This window comes from Triticum aestivum, chromosome 1D (assembly GCF_018294505.1).
Source record: "Triticum aestivum cultivar Chinese Spring chromosome 1D, IWGSC CS RefSeq v2.1, whole genome shotgun sequence".
In the NCBI taxonomy this organism is placed as follows: domain Eukaryota; kingdom Viridiplantae; phylum Streptophyta; class Magnoliopsida; order Poales; family Poaceae; genus Triticum; species Triticum aestivum.
The window spans coordinates 341,876,793-341,894,774 of NC_057796.1; positions in this window are offsets into that span (position 1 = coordinate 341,876,793).

Consider the following 17,982-nt stretch of genomic DNA (forward strand, 5'->3'; position numbering starts at 1 on the left):
TGGGCTCAAGATTGCCCAGGCGACTTACCAACGGTGTGTGCAAAATTGCCTTCATAATCAAATCAGGCGTAATGTTCATGCCTATGTGGATGACATTGTGGTGAAGTCCAGAAAGAAGGAGACCCTGATTGATGATTTAAGGGAGACCTTTGACAATCTTCGGGTTTATAAGATGATGCTTAACCCGGCCAAATGTGTTTTTGGTGTGCCAGCTGGTCAGCTTTTGGGTTTTCTGGTTTCTGAACGAGGTATTGAAGCTAACCCGGAGAAGATAAAGGCTATTACCTCTCTGTCTAAGCCGTTTCATAAGCCGATTGGGTGAGAAGGCTATCCCCTCTTTACCACATGATGAAGAAGACAGATCACTTTGTTTGGACCGATGCGGCTAATCAGGCGTTTGAGGATTTGAAGAATCAGTTGGCTAAGCCGCCCGTTCTCGCTGCTCCCATTGATAAAGAGTCTTTGTTGTTGTATGTGGCTGCCAATAGTAGAGCTGTCCGTCTAGCCATTGTGGTGGAAAGGAAGGAGCTAGGAAAGGAATATCCGGTTCAACGGCCGGTTTATTACATCAGTGAGGTGCTTATCGAGTCCAAACAGAGATATCCACATTGGCAGAAGCTTGTGTATGGGGTTTTTATGGCTAGCCGGAAGCTTAAGCTGTATTTTCTGGGTCATCCTATTGATAACCCACAAGTATAGGGGATCAATTGTAGCCTCTTTCGATAAGTAAGAGTGTCGAACTCAACGAGGAGCTAAAGGTAGAACAAATATTCCCTCAAGTTCTATCGACCACCGATACAACTCTACGCACGCTTAACGTTCGCTTTACCTAGAACAAGTATGAAACTAGAAGTACTTTGTAGGTGTTTTTGGATAGGTTTGCAAGATAATAAAGAGCGCGTAAATTAAAACTAGGGGCTGTTTAGATAAAGAAGCAATAAAGTTAGTATAGCGAGTGTGGAAAAGTGGTGGTAGGAGTTGTGAAATTGTCCCTGAGCAATAGGCCACTTTACTAGTCCGATAGCAAGTTTTATGTGGGAGAGGCCACTGCTAGCATGTCATCCCTGACTTGGAATTCTATGCACTTATGATTGGAACTATTATCAAGCATCCGCAACTACTAACGTTCATTAAGGTAAAACCCAACCATAGCATTAAGATATATTGGTCCCCCTTCAATCCCGTATGCATCAATTTCTATGCTAGGTTGAAGCTTCTGTCACTCTTGCCCTCCAATACATAGTCCTATCAACATACAACTAACCCTATGGTGTGATCCACATGCGCGCTCATATGATGGGCACCAAAGGGCAGCAACATAACCAGAAGCAAATTAAACCAATCATAGCAATTCACCATTTACCGATAGGACAACGAAAATCTACTCAGACATCATAGGATGGCAACACATCATTGGATAATAATATGAAGCATAAAGCACCATGTTCAAGTAGAGGGTACAGCGGGTTGCGGGAGAGTGGACCGCTGTAGATAGATGGGGGGAGATGATGAAGATGTTGGTGAAGATGATGGAGGTGTTGGTGTAGATTGCGGTGACGATGATGGCCCCAGCGGCGTTCCAGCGCCACTGGAAGCGAGGGGGAGAGAGCTCCCCTCCTTCTCCTTCTTCCTTAGCCTTCTCCCTAGGTGGGAGAAGGGTTCTCCCTCTGGTCCTTGGTCTCCATGGCGTGGGAGGGCGAGAGCCCCTCCGTGATTGGATCTGTTTCTCTGTCTCTCTCTCTGTTTCTGCGCTCCCTGATTCTGCCCTTTCACCGTTTCTTAAATTCCCGGAGATCCGTAACTCCGATTGGGCTGAATTTTGGACATGATTTTTATCCGGATATTGGCTTTCTTGAGGTGAAAGAAGGGCACCAACCTCCTTACGGAGTGGCCACGAGGGGCCAGGGTGCGCCTGACCCCCTGGGGCACGCCCCTCACCCTCGTGGGCCCCTCGGGCATCGTCTCACGTTGATTCCACTTCCCAATATTCACATATATTCCAAAAAAATCTCCGTCAGTTTTTATCCCGTTTGGACTCTGTTTGATATAGATTTTCTGTGAAACAAAAAACGTGCAACAAACAGGAACTGGCACTGGGCACTAGATCAATATTTTAGTCCCAAAAATAGTATAAAAAGTTGCCAAAAGTATGTAAAAGTTGTAGAATATTGGCATGGAACAATCAAATATTATAGATACGGCGGAGACGTATTAGCATCGCCAAGCTTAATTCCTGCTCGTCCTCGAGTAGGTAAATGATAAAAAAGATAATTTTTGATGTGGAATGCTACCTAGCATAATCTTGATCACATAATCTAATCATGGCATGAATATTAAGACACGAGTGATTCAAACCAATAGTCTATCATTTGACATTAAGACAATAATACTTCAAGCATACTAATAAAGCAATCATGTCTTTTCAAAATAACATGGCCAAAGAAAGTTATCCCTACAAAATCATATGGTCTGGCTATGCTCCATCTTCACCACACAAAATATTCAAATCATGTACAACCCCGATGACAAGCCAAGCAATTGTTTCATACTTTTGACGTTCTCAAACCTTTTCAACTTTCATGCAATACATGAGCGTGAGCCATGGACATAGAACTATAGGTGGAATAGAATATGATGGTGGAGGTTGTGTGGAGAACACAAAAAGGAGAAAGTCTCACATCGACGCGGCTAATCAACGGGCTATGGAGATGCCCATCAATTGATGTCAATGCGAGGAGTAGGGATTGCCATGCAACGGATGCACTAAGAACTATAAGTGTATGAAAGCTCAAACTGAAACTAAGTGGGTGTGCATCCAACTTGCTTGCTCATGAAGACCTAGGGCATTTGAGGAAGCCCATCGTTGGAATATACAAGACAAGTTCTATAATGAAAATTCCCACTAGTATATGAAAGTGATCACTCAAGAGACTCTCTATATGAAGAACATGGTGCTACTTTGATTCACAAGTGTGGTAAAAGGATAGTAGCATTGCCCCTTCTCTCTTTTTCTCTCATTTTTTGTTTTTTTTGTTTTTTTGGTGGGCTTCTTTGGCCTCTTTTTTTTAAAGTCCGTAGACTCATCCCAACTTGTGAGGGAATCATAGCTTCCATCATCCTTTCCTCACATGGGACAATGCTCTAATAATGATGATTATCACACTTTTATTTACTTACAACTCAATATTACAACTCGATACTAGAACAAAAATATGACTATATGAATGCCTCTGGCGGTGTACTGGGATGTGCAATGATCTAGCGTAGCAATGAAATCAAAAAACGGACAAGCCATGAAAACATCATGCTAGCTATCTTACGATCATGCAAAGCAATATGACAATGAATGCTCAAGTCATGTATATGATGATGATGGAAGTTGCATGGAAATATATCTCGGAATGGCTATGGAAATGCCGTGATAGGTAGGTATGGTAGCTATTTTGAGGAAGATATATCACGGGGTTTGGATGCACCTGTGAAGTTCGCACCAACTCTCGAGGTGAGAAAGGGCAATGCACGGTGTCATGGTTCTAAGGCTGACAGTAGAATGGGGGTAGGTATGAGGAGGCAAGGTCCTAGCTATGGCGAAGTTGTACACACGAGTTTTACGAGTTCAGGCCCTTTGCGGAGGAAGTAATAGCCCTACGTCTCGGTGCCCGGAGGCGGTCGACTGGATTATGCGCGTGTGTGTTACAGGGGGTGCGAACCCTTGTCCCTGAGGAGGGGGGTGGCTTATATAGAGTTCGCCAGGCCCCTCCCGCCCTCAATTACACAGGGTTTAAGGTACATAAAGATGGGGCGTTTCTGGTAACGCCAATAATAAAGTGACATAAATGATCATTAAGTGTATGGAATAAACTCCCGACCGTTGTTGTGCGGAGTGACCTTAGATCTTCTATCTGTCAAGTGATTTCTGTTACGGTCGAGTGACATTGAATCCTTCCGAGTGGAATAGGTCAGGCCTATGGTCGAGTGGATGATTCTATCCTTTGAATGCTTTTGACTTTAGGGCGATGTCCTAGGGGAGGGTGTCTAGGTCAGGCCTATGACCCTACCCTAGGTATATAGCTTCATCATTAGCCCCCGAATGGTTCAGGGTTCGAGTGGAGAAGGAGTTGAAAACACTTCCGACTCAATTTTTGCGCTTCGGAAGCGTCTCGCTGGGATCACTGATCAACACGATGACTTTAACTTCTTTTTCAGTCGCCTTGATCCATTCTTGGTTTTTTCGAGTGAACTTTTACTGCTAAGCTTCGAGTGTTGATATGGAAAAAATCTTCAGTCTGACAGGTTGCTCTGTTGCTCGCGGATCTCGCGGGATTCAAATTTTGGGAAGCACGCAGGGCGGAGGAAGCCGCAGTAATCGGGACGGATTAGGCAGGGCCACCTCGATCTCTGCGCCACCTTTTTCGCCACGTATCGCGCACACGACTATTGCGGGATTTGATAGGATCGCCTGGGCCCACGAGTCAGCCACTTGGAAACGACCCCATATAAGGCGCCGGATTGGGGTTTTTTGCATAGTGCGTTCCCATTCTTCCCCTTTCTCCTCCGTTTTCTCCCCCGCAACCACCTCCGCTCTCGGAGCCGCCGCCCTGCTCGAGCTTCGCCCGCTGCAATGGGGAAGGAGAGGACGGTGGCCTTGTAGCGCGCGAAGAAGGCGACGGCGAAAGCGAAGGGGAAGAAGACGAGCCGGGGCGGATCTTCGTCAAGGTCCGGCTTGCCTCGCGGCTGGATCCAGGGCGACTGGATTCGGTCGACGATCCGGCAGGACGACCTCGACGATCTGGCCGAGGGGGGTTGATTCCCCACGGATCAGGGCGGCTCCCGGAGGACGAGACCGAGCCGCGGCCGCAGGAGGGTGAGTGTCTTCTCCTCGCCACCCACGTCGACCGTGGTTTTTCTTTGCCTCCCCATCCTTTCTTCCGGAGCTTTTTGAACTTCTTTGGAGCACAACTTCATCACTTCTCTCCCAACACCATCACGTATCTCGCTGCATTCGTGTCCATGTGCGAGAATTTCTTGGGTTGTCGACCACACTGGGGTCTCTTCAAACACATTTTCACATGCCGTTCTCAGTCGGTCAAGAAGGCTAATCCGAGTGACGAGAGGACGCATGTGATCAAGATGTGTGGGGGTCTTGGGATCCAAATGAGGGGTAAAAGCACTTTCCCAGCCATGATCCTTCCCGAGTCAGTCAGAGGGTGTCAGTCGACCTAGTTCTACTGCAAAGACCAGCCGACTCCAGGTCAGTCGACTGGACTTCCCCCTTTTCCATGGCTCGAGTCGAGAAGCCCTCTGCCTTGAAAGTGACCCCGGAGGAGAAAGCGCAGGTGAAGGTGATGGTCGGGTGGGTGGTCCAGCTCGTTCGTGACGGCGTGACCGGCATGGATCTGTTGGAGATCTTCCTCAGACGACGCATTCAGCCACTTCAAGCTCGTGACCATCTGATGTGGATGTATTAGGGTATTGATGATACCACTCGGATCCACCCAGAGGAAGTCGACGAGGATACAATGGAGAAGTGGTTGAGGGGCATCACTGGTAACAAGGACAACCCTAGAGGATCCAGGAGGATCCCTCCACTCAGCAACTCGTATGAACCTGACAAGGTCTGCCTCTGAATTTCCGAGTGTTTTATTGATCTATCATGTGATTGCTTTTCGCCATCCGACTGACATTCATTCCACTTGTTGCCTTTCAGGCCCTCACTGAGATGTACTCGATGCCCAATGGAGAGCAGGAGCATGATCCGGAAGGGGAGGCGAGCGGAGGCGAGAGCGGTGAGTGGCACTCTAATGGAGAAGAGGACGAAGAGAGCGACGACCCAAGTGATGAAGAAGAGGTCGACTCACCTCCCCGTAGGGAAAGGCGATCCAAGCATACCCACGACCCAGCCAGCCTCCGAGGGAAAATGACTGCACAGACTGGTCAGTCTTTGAAGAGCACTCGGACGGCGTCTCATGTGCCAACCAATAAGGCTCCAAAGCAGCCCAAAGTCATACCGCAGAAACCTGAGAAGGCTCTGCCCAGAATCAAAGTGGCTGTACCTATTGCATCTGGGTAATTCCTGAATTTGACTTCTTAATTTGGCACGACTCGTTCTTTGGTCGACTCACTTTCTCGTTCTGACCGAGTCGATTTTGAATTTGCAGTGGTGCAACTTCTGAGACTTCTGCTTATAGAAACGAAGATGAGGACATGGAAGATGCGATCACTTCGAACCCAGGTATGGTCTTTGCAAACTTGTCTTTACTTTCTCAGCCGTGTTGTTAGTCGACTGAATTCTGGTGATTGTCTCTTTTTGCAGCTCCTCCCAATGTTATCGATCTCCCAGACGATGATGACGATGTACCGCTGAGGCCTTCGGGAAGAAGAAATAGGAAGACGCCGACTCGCAAGACACCACAGTCGACGCCGGTGACGGAACCAATAATCCAGGAGGCCGGCGATGCCAATCGGACTTCTGTGACTTTCGCCGTACCACTGTCGAGTGCCTAGCCCTCAGCGTCGACTGCGCAGACTCCAGCCGATCCATCTTCACTCTTTACTGCACATCACGTCCCAGAGGACCAAGTGGGTGCTGCCAAGGAGGCTATACGCCAAGCGGGCATCATGATGGAGCAGATGAAGGTGGTCTGGGAAGCTAGCCAAGCTGCTTACGACGCCAGTTCAGCTCTCCAGAGCAACATCTAGGTTGGTTGATCACCGATTGATTCTTTAGCTTATCCCTTGTTCTGTTAGGATATGCTACCTGAAAACTTTCCTTGAGGGATCTTTCGGATCTTTTCATCAGTCTGCGTTTTGCATTTGTACACCCACTGGGTGTTTTGACTTTCCACTGAGCAAATTTGTATCTTGAGTCGACTAGGTTGTGTCGATTGGGTCTTTGAACTAGTGGGGGCACGCTGAGTGCACCCACTGGGTGTAGTCCCCGAGACCATATTTGACTGCGGGCAGTTGACTGTGGTCTGAGAATCGGACTTTTCTCACTCGGCCTGGACGGACCATGTCGAGTGGAACCCGAACCAGTGGGGGCACGCTAAGTGCACCCACTGGGTGTAGTCCCCGAGACCGTGGTCGACTGCGGGCAGTCGACTATGGTCTGAGAATAACTTTTTTTACACTCGGCCTGGACAGACCATGTCGAGTGGAAACTAGACCAGTGGGGGCACGCTAAGTGCACCCACTGGGTGTAGTCCCCGAGACTACTGTTGGATGTTTGATTCGGCAGTAGTCTTAGAACTTGTTGAATTTATCACTCTATTACTCTGAAGTAACCAATCTTTCCATCTGTCGATTGACTGTCTTTTGATTATAGAAATCCTGTGAACCTGGAGCTCGTTTTGCCGACCTGGAGAAGAAGCAGATTCGGCTCAACCTCGATCTGGAGCTGGCCAAGACAAACTTGCAGAAGGCCAAGGATGAAGCCACTGGTATGAAAAACCTTATCGACTGATTCATTTTTGAACCGGATATTATTTGCTTTTTCTGAACTGAGCATTATTTATTTTAGAGACCCTGAACCAGGCTATGGCACAGAAGGATCAGGACCTTGCAGCCGCACAGAAAGCAGCTGATGAGAAAACTGCACTCGCTGAACAGAAGCTAGCTTCAGTCGGCAAACTGGAAGAAGAGAACGCCAAGCTAAAAGCTTCTCTTGACGAAGCCAACTAGGAGGCAACTCGTCTGAAGAAGGACAAGAATAGTCTGACCGAAAATATGGAAGGCATTTCTCGCAAGAGAGATGATTTGGAAAATTATCTGGGAGGTCTTGCCAAGAAGTTGTTCGTCATGCTTGAAGGTGCTTTCCTTGGTCCGACTGACTTGTTACTGTCGACTTGATATATAACTATTGACTCACTGTTGTATTGTGTGTGCAGAGTTCTGCCAGAATTTTGAGGAAGAGACTGGGCGCATTGAGACAAACTTGGACCCCATCCTCTCTCCTGTTAAGGACGAAGCTGCCATGAACGTGCTCCGATTGGAATCCTGTGTCGCTGGTGTTGTTGACTACCTTGCCCGATTGAAGGTTGCGGTGTCAAGGATCGACACGGCACTCTGGCCAAGGGCGACGCTTCCGAATGACCTCGAGTCTTTGATGACTCGACTTAATAAGATTCCTAGTCGAGTGCAAGAATGGAAGAAGTCTTCTGCTCGAAGCGGTGCTGATGTGGCTTTGTCCCTGGTTCGTGTCCACTGCAAGGAAGCGCGAGAAGAGAAGCTAACAACAATCAAGGTGGCCAACACCAAAAAGCATGACTTCCAATCCTTCATGGAAACCTTCCTTGCTGCTGCCACTCGGATTGCCGATGGAATCGACCTGGACGAGTTCGTCGAGCCTGCTAGCCCTCCTCCTGCTGAGTGAACAAACTTTATGCCTTGCCTTAAATTTGCCTCGGAATGCCGAGTGATTTTGTAATCGCTAAAACTCCTTCGGGCCTGATGCCCGAGTACTTTAATCCGTGGTCTGGAACCTTAGGATTTATCTGAACTTGGTTTATCTCTGAATATGCTTGTGTTCGCCTTCGAGTGGAGCTTGTTTTTCACTCAGAATAGTCTTTGTATTTGTGAAGCAGCTCTGAGGAGAAGGTCGCAGTCGACCTGCACCTCGTCGTCCTTGCAGATAGGGATGGAGCGCACATTGTACTTGTGGCGCAGCTCCGAAGAGAAGGTCGCGGTCAACCTGCACCTCGTCGTCCTTGCGGATAGGGATGGAGCGCACATTGTACTTGTGGCGCAGCTCCGAGGAGAAGGTCGCAGTCGACCTGCACCTCGTCGTCCTTGCGGATAGGGATGGAGCGCACACTGTACTTGTGGCGCAGCTCCGAGGAGAAGGTCACAGATGACTTGCACCTCGTCGTCCTTGCGGATAGGGATGGAGCGCACATTGTACTTGTGGCGCAACTCCGAAGAGAAGGTTGCAGTCGACCTGTACCTCGTCGTCCTTGAGGATAGGGATGGAGCGCACATTGTACTTGTGGCGCAGCGCCGAGGAGAAGGTCGCAGTCGACCTGCACCTCGTCGTCCTTGCGGATAGGGATGGAGCGCGTGATCGAATCTCCGAGTGGGAAGATCATTCTTTACTCGGAAAGTATTTCAAACTTAGGCGAGTACTGGACTGCAGCTAAGCCCCTGAGTGGGAGGGTTGCTTGCCACTCAGTAGGATTTTTTTTCAAACTTAGGTGAGTACTGGACTGCAGCTATGCCCCCGAGTGAGAGGATTGCTCACCAATCGGTAGGATTTTTCAAACTTAGGCGAGTACTGGACTGCAGCTAAGCCCCTGAGTGAGAGGATTGCTCACCACTCAATAGGATTTTTCAAACTTAAGAGAGTACTGGACTGCAGCTAAGCCCCTGAGTGAGAGGATTGCTCACCACTCGGTAGGATTTTTCAAACTTAGGCGAGTACTCGACTGCAGCTAAGCCCCCGAGTGAGAGGATTGCTGACCACTCGGTAGGATTTTTCAAACTTAGGCGAGTACTGGACTGCAGCTAAGCCCCCGAGTGAGAGGATTTCTCACCACTCGGTAGAATTTTTCAAACTTAGGCGAGTACTGGACTGCAGCTAAGCCCCCGAGTGAGAGGACTGCTCTCCACTCGGTAGGATTTTTCAAACTTAGGCGAGTACTGGACTACAGCTAAGCCCCCGAGGGAGAGGATTGCTCACCACTCGGTAGGATTTTTCAAACTTAGGCGAGTACTGGACTGTAGCTAAGCCCCCGAGCGAGAGGATTGCTCACCACTCGGTAGGATTTTTCAAACTTAGGCAAAACGGATTCGCAGCTAAGCCTCCGAGTGAGAGGCTTGCTCTTCACTCAGCAGGATTTTTTCTTTTCTGAAACTTAGGCGAAGCGGATTCGCATCTAAGGCACCCACTAGGGGATTTAGAACATATAAAAAAGGAACAACAATCATTTAGGAGACTGTAAAACTGTGTCTTTGATAATCAAACTAGAAGGTATTTCTTATTACATCTCAACAGTCTGAATGCTTAAGTGTAAAAGGGGCGGACAGCTCCGCATTCCAAGCGCGTGGCTCGTCTTTCTTGTGCTTGACATTGTAAAGGTGGTATGCTCCATTGTGGAGCACTCTGACAATGAAGGGGCCTTCCCAGGCAGGAGCGAGTTTGTGTGGTTTCTGCTGATCCACTCGAAGAACCAAGTCTCCCTCTTGAAATGCTCGACCCCTCACGTTTCTGACGTGGAATCGACGCAGGTCTTGCTGATAAATGATCGACCGGATCAGAGCCATCTCTCTTTCCTCTTCCAGGAGATCAACTGCGTCTTGCTGTGCCTGTTTCGCTTCATCTTCTGAGAAAAGCTCGACTCGGGGTGCATTCTCAAGCAAGTCACTCGGAAGTACAGCTTCAGCTCCATAGACCAAGAAGAATGGAGTTATGCCAGTCGACCGATTAGGAGTTGTCCTCAATCCCCAAAGCACTGATGGAAGTTCATCGACCCAAGAGCCTGCTGCATGCTTGAGATCACGCATCAACCGGGGTTTCAGTCCTTTGAGAATCAATCCGTTTGCTCTTTCGGCTTGTCCATTCGACTGGGGATGGGCGACTGAAGCATAGTTGACTCGAGTGCCTTGGGAAGCACAGAAGGCTCTGAACTCATCAGAATCGAAGTTTGACCCATTATCAGTGATGATGCTATGCGGGACACCATATCTGAATGTTAACTCTCTGATGAAACTGACAGCAGTGCTGGCTTAAAGATTTTTGATAGGCTTGGCTTCAATCCATTTGGCGAACTTGTCGACTGCCACGAGCACATGGGTGAAGCCGCTTCTGCCAGTCCTCAAAGCTCCAACCATATCTAATCCCCAAACATAAAAGGGCCAGACGAGTGGAATGGTCTTCAGGGCTGATGCAGGCTTGTGAGACATGTTGGAGTAAAACTGGCAACCTTCACATTTGTCGACTATTTCCTTCGCCATTTCATTTGCTCATGGCCAATAAATCCCGCTCGGTATGCTTTGGCTACAATGGTCCGAGAGGACGCATGGTGACCACAGGTCCTCGAGTGGATGTCGTTGAGGATCACTCAACCTTCTTCTGGTGTTATGCATTTCTAGCTGATTCCAGTTACACTTTCTCTGAACAGCTGTCCTCTTATCACAGTAAAGGCTTGGGATCGACGGACAATCTGTCGAGCCTCTTCTTCATCTTCTGGGAGTTCCTTCCTAAGAATGTATGTGATGTACGGCACTGTCCAGTCGGGAGTGATGACCAAAACCTCCATGATCAAGTCGACCACAGCTGGGACTTCGACTTCAGTCGGATTAGTGGCACTCTTAGGTTGTGGGGGCTCTTCAGTGAAAGGATCTTCCTGAACTGAAGGTGTATGAATATGTTCCAAAAACACATTGCTGGGAATGGTCTCTCTCTTGGAACCTATCTTTGCCAAATCATCAGCCGCTTGATTTTTCAGTCGGGGTATATGATGGAGCTCTAACCCCTCAAACTTCTTCTTTAACTTTCTCACTGCATTACAATAGCCAGTCATAGCCGAGCTCCTGACGTCCCACTCCTTCATCACTTGATTAACCACCAAATCTGAGTTGTCATAACCATTAGGCGGCGGACGCCGAGTGAAATGGCCATACGCAACCCGTATAGAAGTGCTTCGTATTCAGCCTCATTGTTGGAGGAATCAAAATGAATCTAAAGAACATAGCTGAGTCTGTCTCCTCGGGGGGATACCAATACCACTCCAGCACCCGAACCATTCAACATCTTGGATCCATCAAAGAACATGGTCCAATGCTCCGAGTGAATCTGAGTCGGAAGTTGCTGCTCAACCCACTCGGCGAGGAAATCTGCTGTTGCTTGGGACTTGATAGCTTTCTTTGCCTCAAAATTGATATCCAAGGGAAGGAGTTCAATCGCCCACTTTGCCACTCGACCAGTTGCATCTCTGTTGTTCAGAATTTCTGACAGTGGTGCGTCGCTGACGACTGTAATGGAGTGATCAGAGAAATAATGTGCAACCTTCTTCGTGGTCATGTAAATTCCATAGACAAGCTTCTGATAATGTGGATATCTTTGCTTGGATGGAGTCAAAACTTTGGAAATATAGTATACCGGGCGCTGAACTTTATAGGCTTTTCCTTCTTCTTCCCGCTCGACCGTGAGTACTGTACTGACAACTTGTCCAGTGGCTGCAATGTAAAGAAGTAAAGGCTCTTTGCTGATTGGGGCAGCGAGCACCGGCTGTGTGGAAAGCAGGGCTTTGAGCTCTGCAAACGCTGCGTCAGCTTCACGAGTCCACTTGAACTTGTCAGATTTCTTCATCAGTCGGTAAAGAGGCAATGCCTTTTCACCGAGGCGAGAGATGAATCGACTCAAGGTGGCCAAACAACTAGTAAGCTTCTGGACATCATGCACACGCACAGGGCGTTTCATCTGGAGTATGGCACCAACTTTTTCTAGGTTCACGTTGATCCCTCGTTCAGAAACGAGGAAATCGAGCAACTTTCCAGCAGGAACTCCGAATGTGCACTTCGATGGATTAAGCTTGATATCATACCTTCTCAGGTTGGCAAAGGTTTCAGCTAAGTCAGTCGGCAGGTCGGAACCTTTACGCGACTTGACCACAATGTCATCCATATATGCTTCCACATTCCGACTGATTTGAGTGAGCAGACATTTCTGAATCATCCTCATGAATGTGGCACCAGCATGCTTGAGACCGAATGGCATGGTGACATCACAAAAACACCCGAATGGAGTGATGAAAGCTGTTTTTATCTCATCGGGTCCATATAGTCGGATCTGATGGTACCCGGAATAGGCGTCTAGAAAAGACACACGCTCACACCCCACAGTCGAGTCGATGATTTGGTCGATGCGGGGGAGAGGGAAATGATCTTTCGGGCAGGCCCGATTGATATGCTTGAAGTCAATGCACATACGAAGTGAGTCATCCTTCTTGGGGACCATGACAACATTGGCGAGCCACTCAGAGTGGTAAATCTCTCGGATGAACTCAGCTGCCAGGAGCCGAGCCACTTCCTCACCAATTGCCTTTCTCTTCTGTACGGCGGACCGTCGAAGATGTTCCTTGACTGGTTTCACTTTCGGGTCAACTCACAAACGGTGCTCAGCCAGTCCCCTGGGTACACCCGGCATGTTAGAAGGTTTCCATGCAAAGATGTCCCAGTTCTCACGGAGGAACTGGATGAGCACTTCTTCCTATTTGTTGTCGGGTGATGTTGAGATATGAGTAGGAGCAGCATTAGGATCGGTCGGGTGAATATGAATCGGCTTCGTTTCACCGGATGACTGAAATGTAGAATCTGTGGCAGGCTTCTTGGCTCACAACAAATCACTTGGATCTACATTCTTCTAGTATTCTTGCATTTCGACTACTGCTATTTGTGCATCGGAAATTTTTGAGCCCTTCTGGAAGCACTCTTCTGCCTTCTGCCGATTGCGAGTGATCGTGATCACTCCTCTGGGACCAGGCATCTTCAATTTGAGGTACGCGTAACATGGTCGAGCAATAAAACGTGCATAGGCAGGCCTACCCAGAATAGCATGATAAGCACTCTGGAAATCCACTACTTCAAATGTTAACTTTTCCTTGCGGTAATTCTTGGAATCGCCGAAAACCACGTCAAGGGCGATCTGGCCGAGTGATTCGGCTTTCTTTCCAGGGATAACGCCATGGAAACTCATGTTGCTTTCACTAAGCTTGGACATTGGAATGCCCATCCCCTTCAAGGTTTCAGCATAAAGGATATTCAGGCCGCTACCACCATCCATTAGCACTTTGGTCAGTCGAGTGCCTTCAACAACTGGGTCGACCACCAACGCTTGCCTCCCAGGGGTGGCTATACGCGCTGGGTGATTAGATTGGTCGAACGTGATGGCAGTCTGAGACCACTTCAAATAATTGGGTGTTGCTGGAGCAACCATGTTCACTTCTCTGTTAATAACTTTCAGTCGACTTTTGCTCTCAACATCAGCAAAAATCACCAGAGTGGAATTGACATTGGAAATCCATCATCATCGTCTTCCTTATCTTCACCCTTGTCCCACTCTTTTTCCTTATCATTGGGTTGCTTCTCTCGGAACTGCTGGATCAGAACTCGACACTGTCGAGTGGTATGTTCAGGATAAATCAGATTACCCTCTTCATCCTTCTTGGTGTGAATGTGGCATGGTAAATCCAACACATCATTTCTGGCTTGATCTTTCACTTTCTTGGGGGTCCAGGGCCCTTTGGGCTTCCCCTTGAACTTTCCTTGAGCCACGACTAAAGCTTCACCAGGAGCAGCTGGCTCGGCCTTGCGCTTCTGTTTCCGATTGGAAGTGCCCCCACCGGTGTCCTGACCGATTGGTTTGCTCTTCCCACTGCGGAGTCGATCCTCTTCTTCTCCATTAGCATACCGAGTGGCTATCTCCATCATCCGAGTCAGGGACATATCCCCTGTCCGACCGAATTTCAGGACTAGCTCTCGATACTTAACGCCTTCCTTAAGGCACAAACTGCTTGATTTTCGGACACATTTTTCACCGTGTGGTGCAAAGTGGTCCACCTCTGAATAAAATCTCTCAGAGTTTCATTCGGTTTTTGCACGCAATGCTGTAATTCTGTTAACCCTATTGGCCGTTTGCAAGTACCCTCAAAAGTTCTAAAAAACACTCGGGCGAGTTCTTCCCAACTGAATATACTGCCAGGTGCTAACTGAGTCAACCATGCCCTGGCTGAGCCTTCCAACATCAAAGGAAGGTGCTTCATGGCCACTTCATCGTTGTCGCCGCCAATCTGTACAGCCACTCGGTAATCCTCAAGTCAAGTGTCAGGCTTAGACTCACTAGTAAACTTGCTGACTCCAGTCGCCAACCTGAAGTTGGGAGGAATCATTGCGGCCCTGATGGCTCTACTGAAACACTCTGGACCTGAAACATGCACTCTGCTGCCAGTCGGGTGATCTCTGTCATGGCCTTCTCTGTTAGCTCTATTCCTGTCAACTAAACCTTGAACAAGAATAGATCTCGCATCAAAGCCTGGCTCCCTCGGGTCGACTGGTATTCTTTGCTCGCCACTGTGAGGGCGTTTGTCATCATGTTGCCGAGGCACATATGATCCACTCCTCGGAGGGGGTGTGGGCACTCGACGATAGTCATCACGGCCGAGTCGGTGATCATACTGCTCGTCATTTCTGTACCGATCTTGCCGGTGCTCGCGTCCCTCACGCCGCGGGGGCGATCTTGGGCTATGGGCCGACTAAACTGTATCTTCCATCACAGACCTGCTATGAATCCTATTCCGCGACTGAGCCACTGCTTTGTTCTGCTCTCCGGCTGCTCGGAGTAAGGCCCGGATCTGCATCAAACCTCTGCCAGCCTCCGACTGGGAAGGTTGAATTGACTCTGCTATGCGAGCTGCAGCTGTGAGATTTTGAATCAGAGTGCGGTATACCTGAGGCTGAGGCGGAAAAAGCTGTCGTCGGCTGGACTCAGGAATCCGCTGCCGAGCACGCTCGTCGAGTGCATGCTGAAGGTTCTCCAGCCGAGTGCGCTCAGCCAAGTTGGCCAGGCGCGCCTCTTCCAAGGCCCGGGCCTCGGGGGTTTCTCCGACGATGGGCGTGTGGAGTGCATCCATGTTGCGACGGCGAAGCTCTTCCCTCTGCTGCGAAGAAAGGGGTTCGGGGCGGTACTCCTCATGGATGCGTGACGGATCGCCGCCACCATAACCGCCATCGTCGCGGGGGAAGCCAGGAGGACTACGTGGTCCGTCAACCATCAAGACTTCAGCCGCATGATCGCTGCTACCGCACTCGGATGCGGTCTCGACGGAGCCAGTCGAACAGGCCGTAGAGAGTTTCGTCGGGCTCAATTGCCGTGACTTGTGGGGTAGCCGACTGACAGGCCACCGCATGCCTCACCCACCGCTGAAGTCGCGACCAACCGGATCGCTTGCGTCGGCGAACAGCGGGGAGCGAGGACACCATAGGAGCCGACCGATACTGGGTCGACGGCTGCCGGAGAAGGACACCGCAGATGCAGGCGCGAAAGTGCGTCGCCCCGCGGACGGGGAGAACCTCGACATCGAGTGGAGCCTCTTGAAGCCAGGCGGAGTCGTCGGCGACAAAGACGAGCGCGCCGAGATGGATCTCGCGGCCCTCAGCCAATCCACCGCCGGAAACCATGATGATGGGAATCGGAAAAAACGCAACTTCACCAAAAAGTCGCTAAGACACCTGCCCCATGGTGGGCGCCAACTGTCGTGGTTCTAAGGCTGACAGTAGAATGGGGGTAGGTATGAGGAGGCAAGGTCCTAGCTATGGCGAAGTTGTACACACGAGTTTTACAAGTTCAGGCCCTTCGGGTAAGAAGTAATAGCCCTACGTCTCGGTGCCCGGAGGCGGTCGACTGGATTATGCGCGTGTGTGTTACAGGGGGTGCGAACCCTTGTCCCTGAGGAGGGGGTGGCTTATATAGAGTTCGCCAGACCCCTCCCGCCCTCAGTTACATAGGGTTTAAGGTACATAAAGATGGGGCGTTTCTGGTAACGCCAATAATAAAGTGACATAAAGATCGTTAAGTCTATGGAATAAACTCCCGACCGTTGCTGTGCGGAGTGACCTTAGATCTTCTGTCTGTCGAGTGATTTCTGTTACGGTCGAGTGACATTGAATCCTTCCGAGTGGAATAGGTCAGGCCTATGGTCGAGTTGATGATTCTATCCTTTGAATGCTTCTAACTTTAGGGCGATGTCCTAGGGGAGGGTGTCTAGGTCAGGCCTATGACCCTACCCTAGGTATATAGCTTCATCACACGGTACCGAAGAGCCTAGCAATGATGGAAGGGTGAGAGTGCGTATAATCCATGGACTCAACATTAGTCATAAAGAATCACATACTTATTGCAAAAATCTATTAGTCATTGAAACAAAGTACTACGCGCATGCTCCTAGGGGGATAGATTCGTAGGAAAAGACCATCGCTCATCCCCGACCGCCACTCATAAGGAAGACAATCAATAAATAAATCATGCTCCGACTTCATCACATAACGGTTCACCATACATGCATGCTACGGGAATCACAAACTTCAACACAAGTATTTCTACAATCCACAACTACCCACTAGCATGGCTCTAATATCACCATCTTTATATCGCAAAACTATTGCAAGGAATCAAACATATCATATTCAGTGATCTACAAGCTTTATGTAGGACTTTATGACTAACCATGTGAATGACCATTTCCTGTCAACTCTCTAAATAGATATAAGTGAAGCAAGAGAGTTTAATTATTTCTACAAAAGATATGCCCACGCTGTAACAAATATAAGTTAAGCAAAAGAGCATTCTACAAATGGCGGTTTTCTATGTGTAGGGAAACAGGCAATCCATACTTCAAATGATATAAGTGAAGCACATGAAGCATTCTATAAAGCCATACTCAAAAGATATAAGTGAAGTGCAATGAGCATTCTATAAATCAACCATGGACTATCTCATACCAGCATGGTGCATCAAAGAAAAGTGAAAACTAAATGTAAAAGACGCTCCAAGATTTGCACATATCACATGAACAAAACGAAACCGAAAACATACCGATACTTGTTGAAGAAAGATGGGATGCCTTCCGGGGCATCCCCAAGCTTAGACGCTTGAGTCTCCTTGAATATTTACTTGGGTTGCCTTGGGCATACCCAAGCTTGAGCTCTTGCCTCTCCTCCTTCTCCTCATATCGAGACCTCCTCGATCTTTGACCACTTCATCCACACAAAACTCAACAGAAAGCTCGGTAAGATCCGTTAGTATAATAAAGCAAATCACTACTCTAAGTACTGTTGCAAACCAATTCATATTTTTTTTGCATTGTAGCTACTGTAATATAACTTTTCCATGGCTTAATTCACTGATAGAAATCGATAGTTTCATCAAAACAAGCAAACTATGCATCAAAAACAGAATCTGTCTTAAACAGGACAGTCTGTAGTAATATGAAC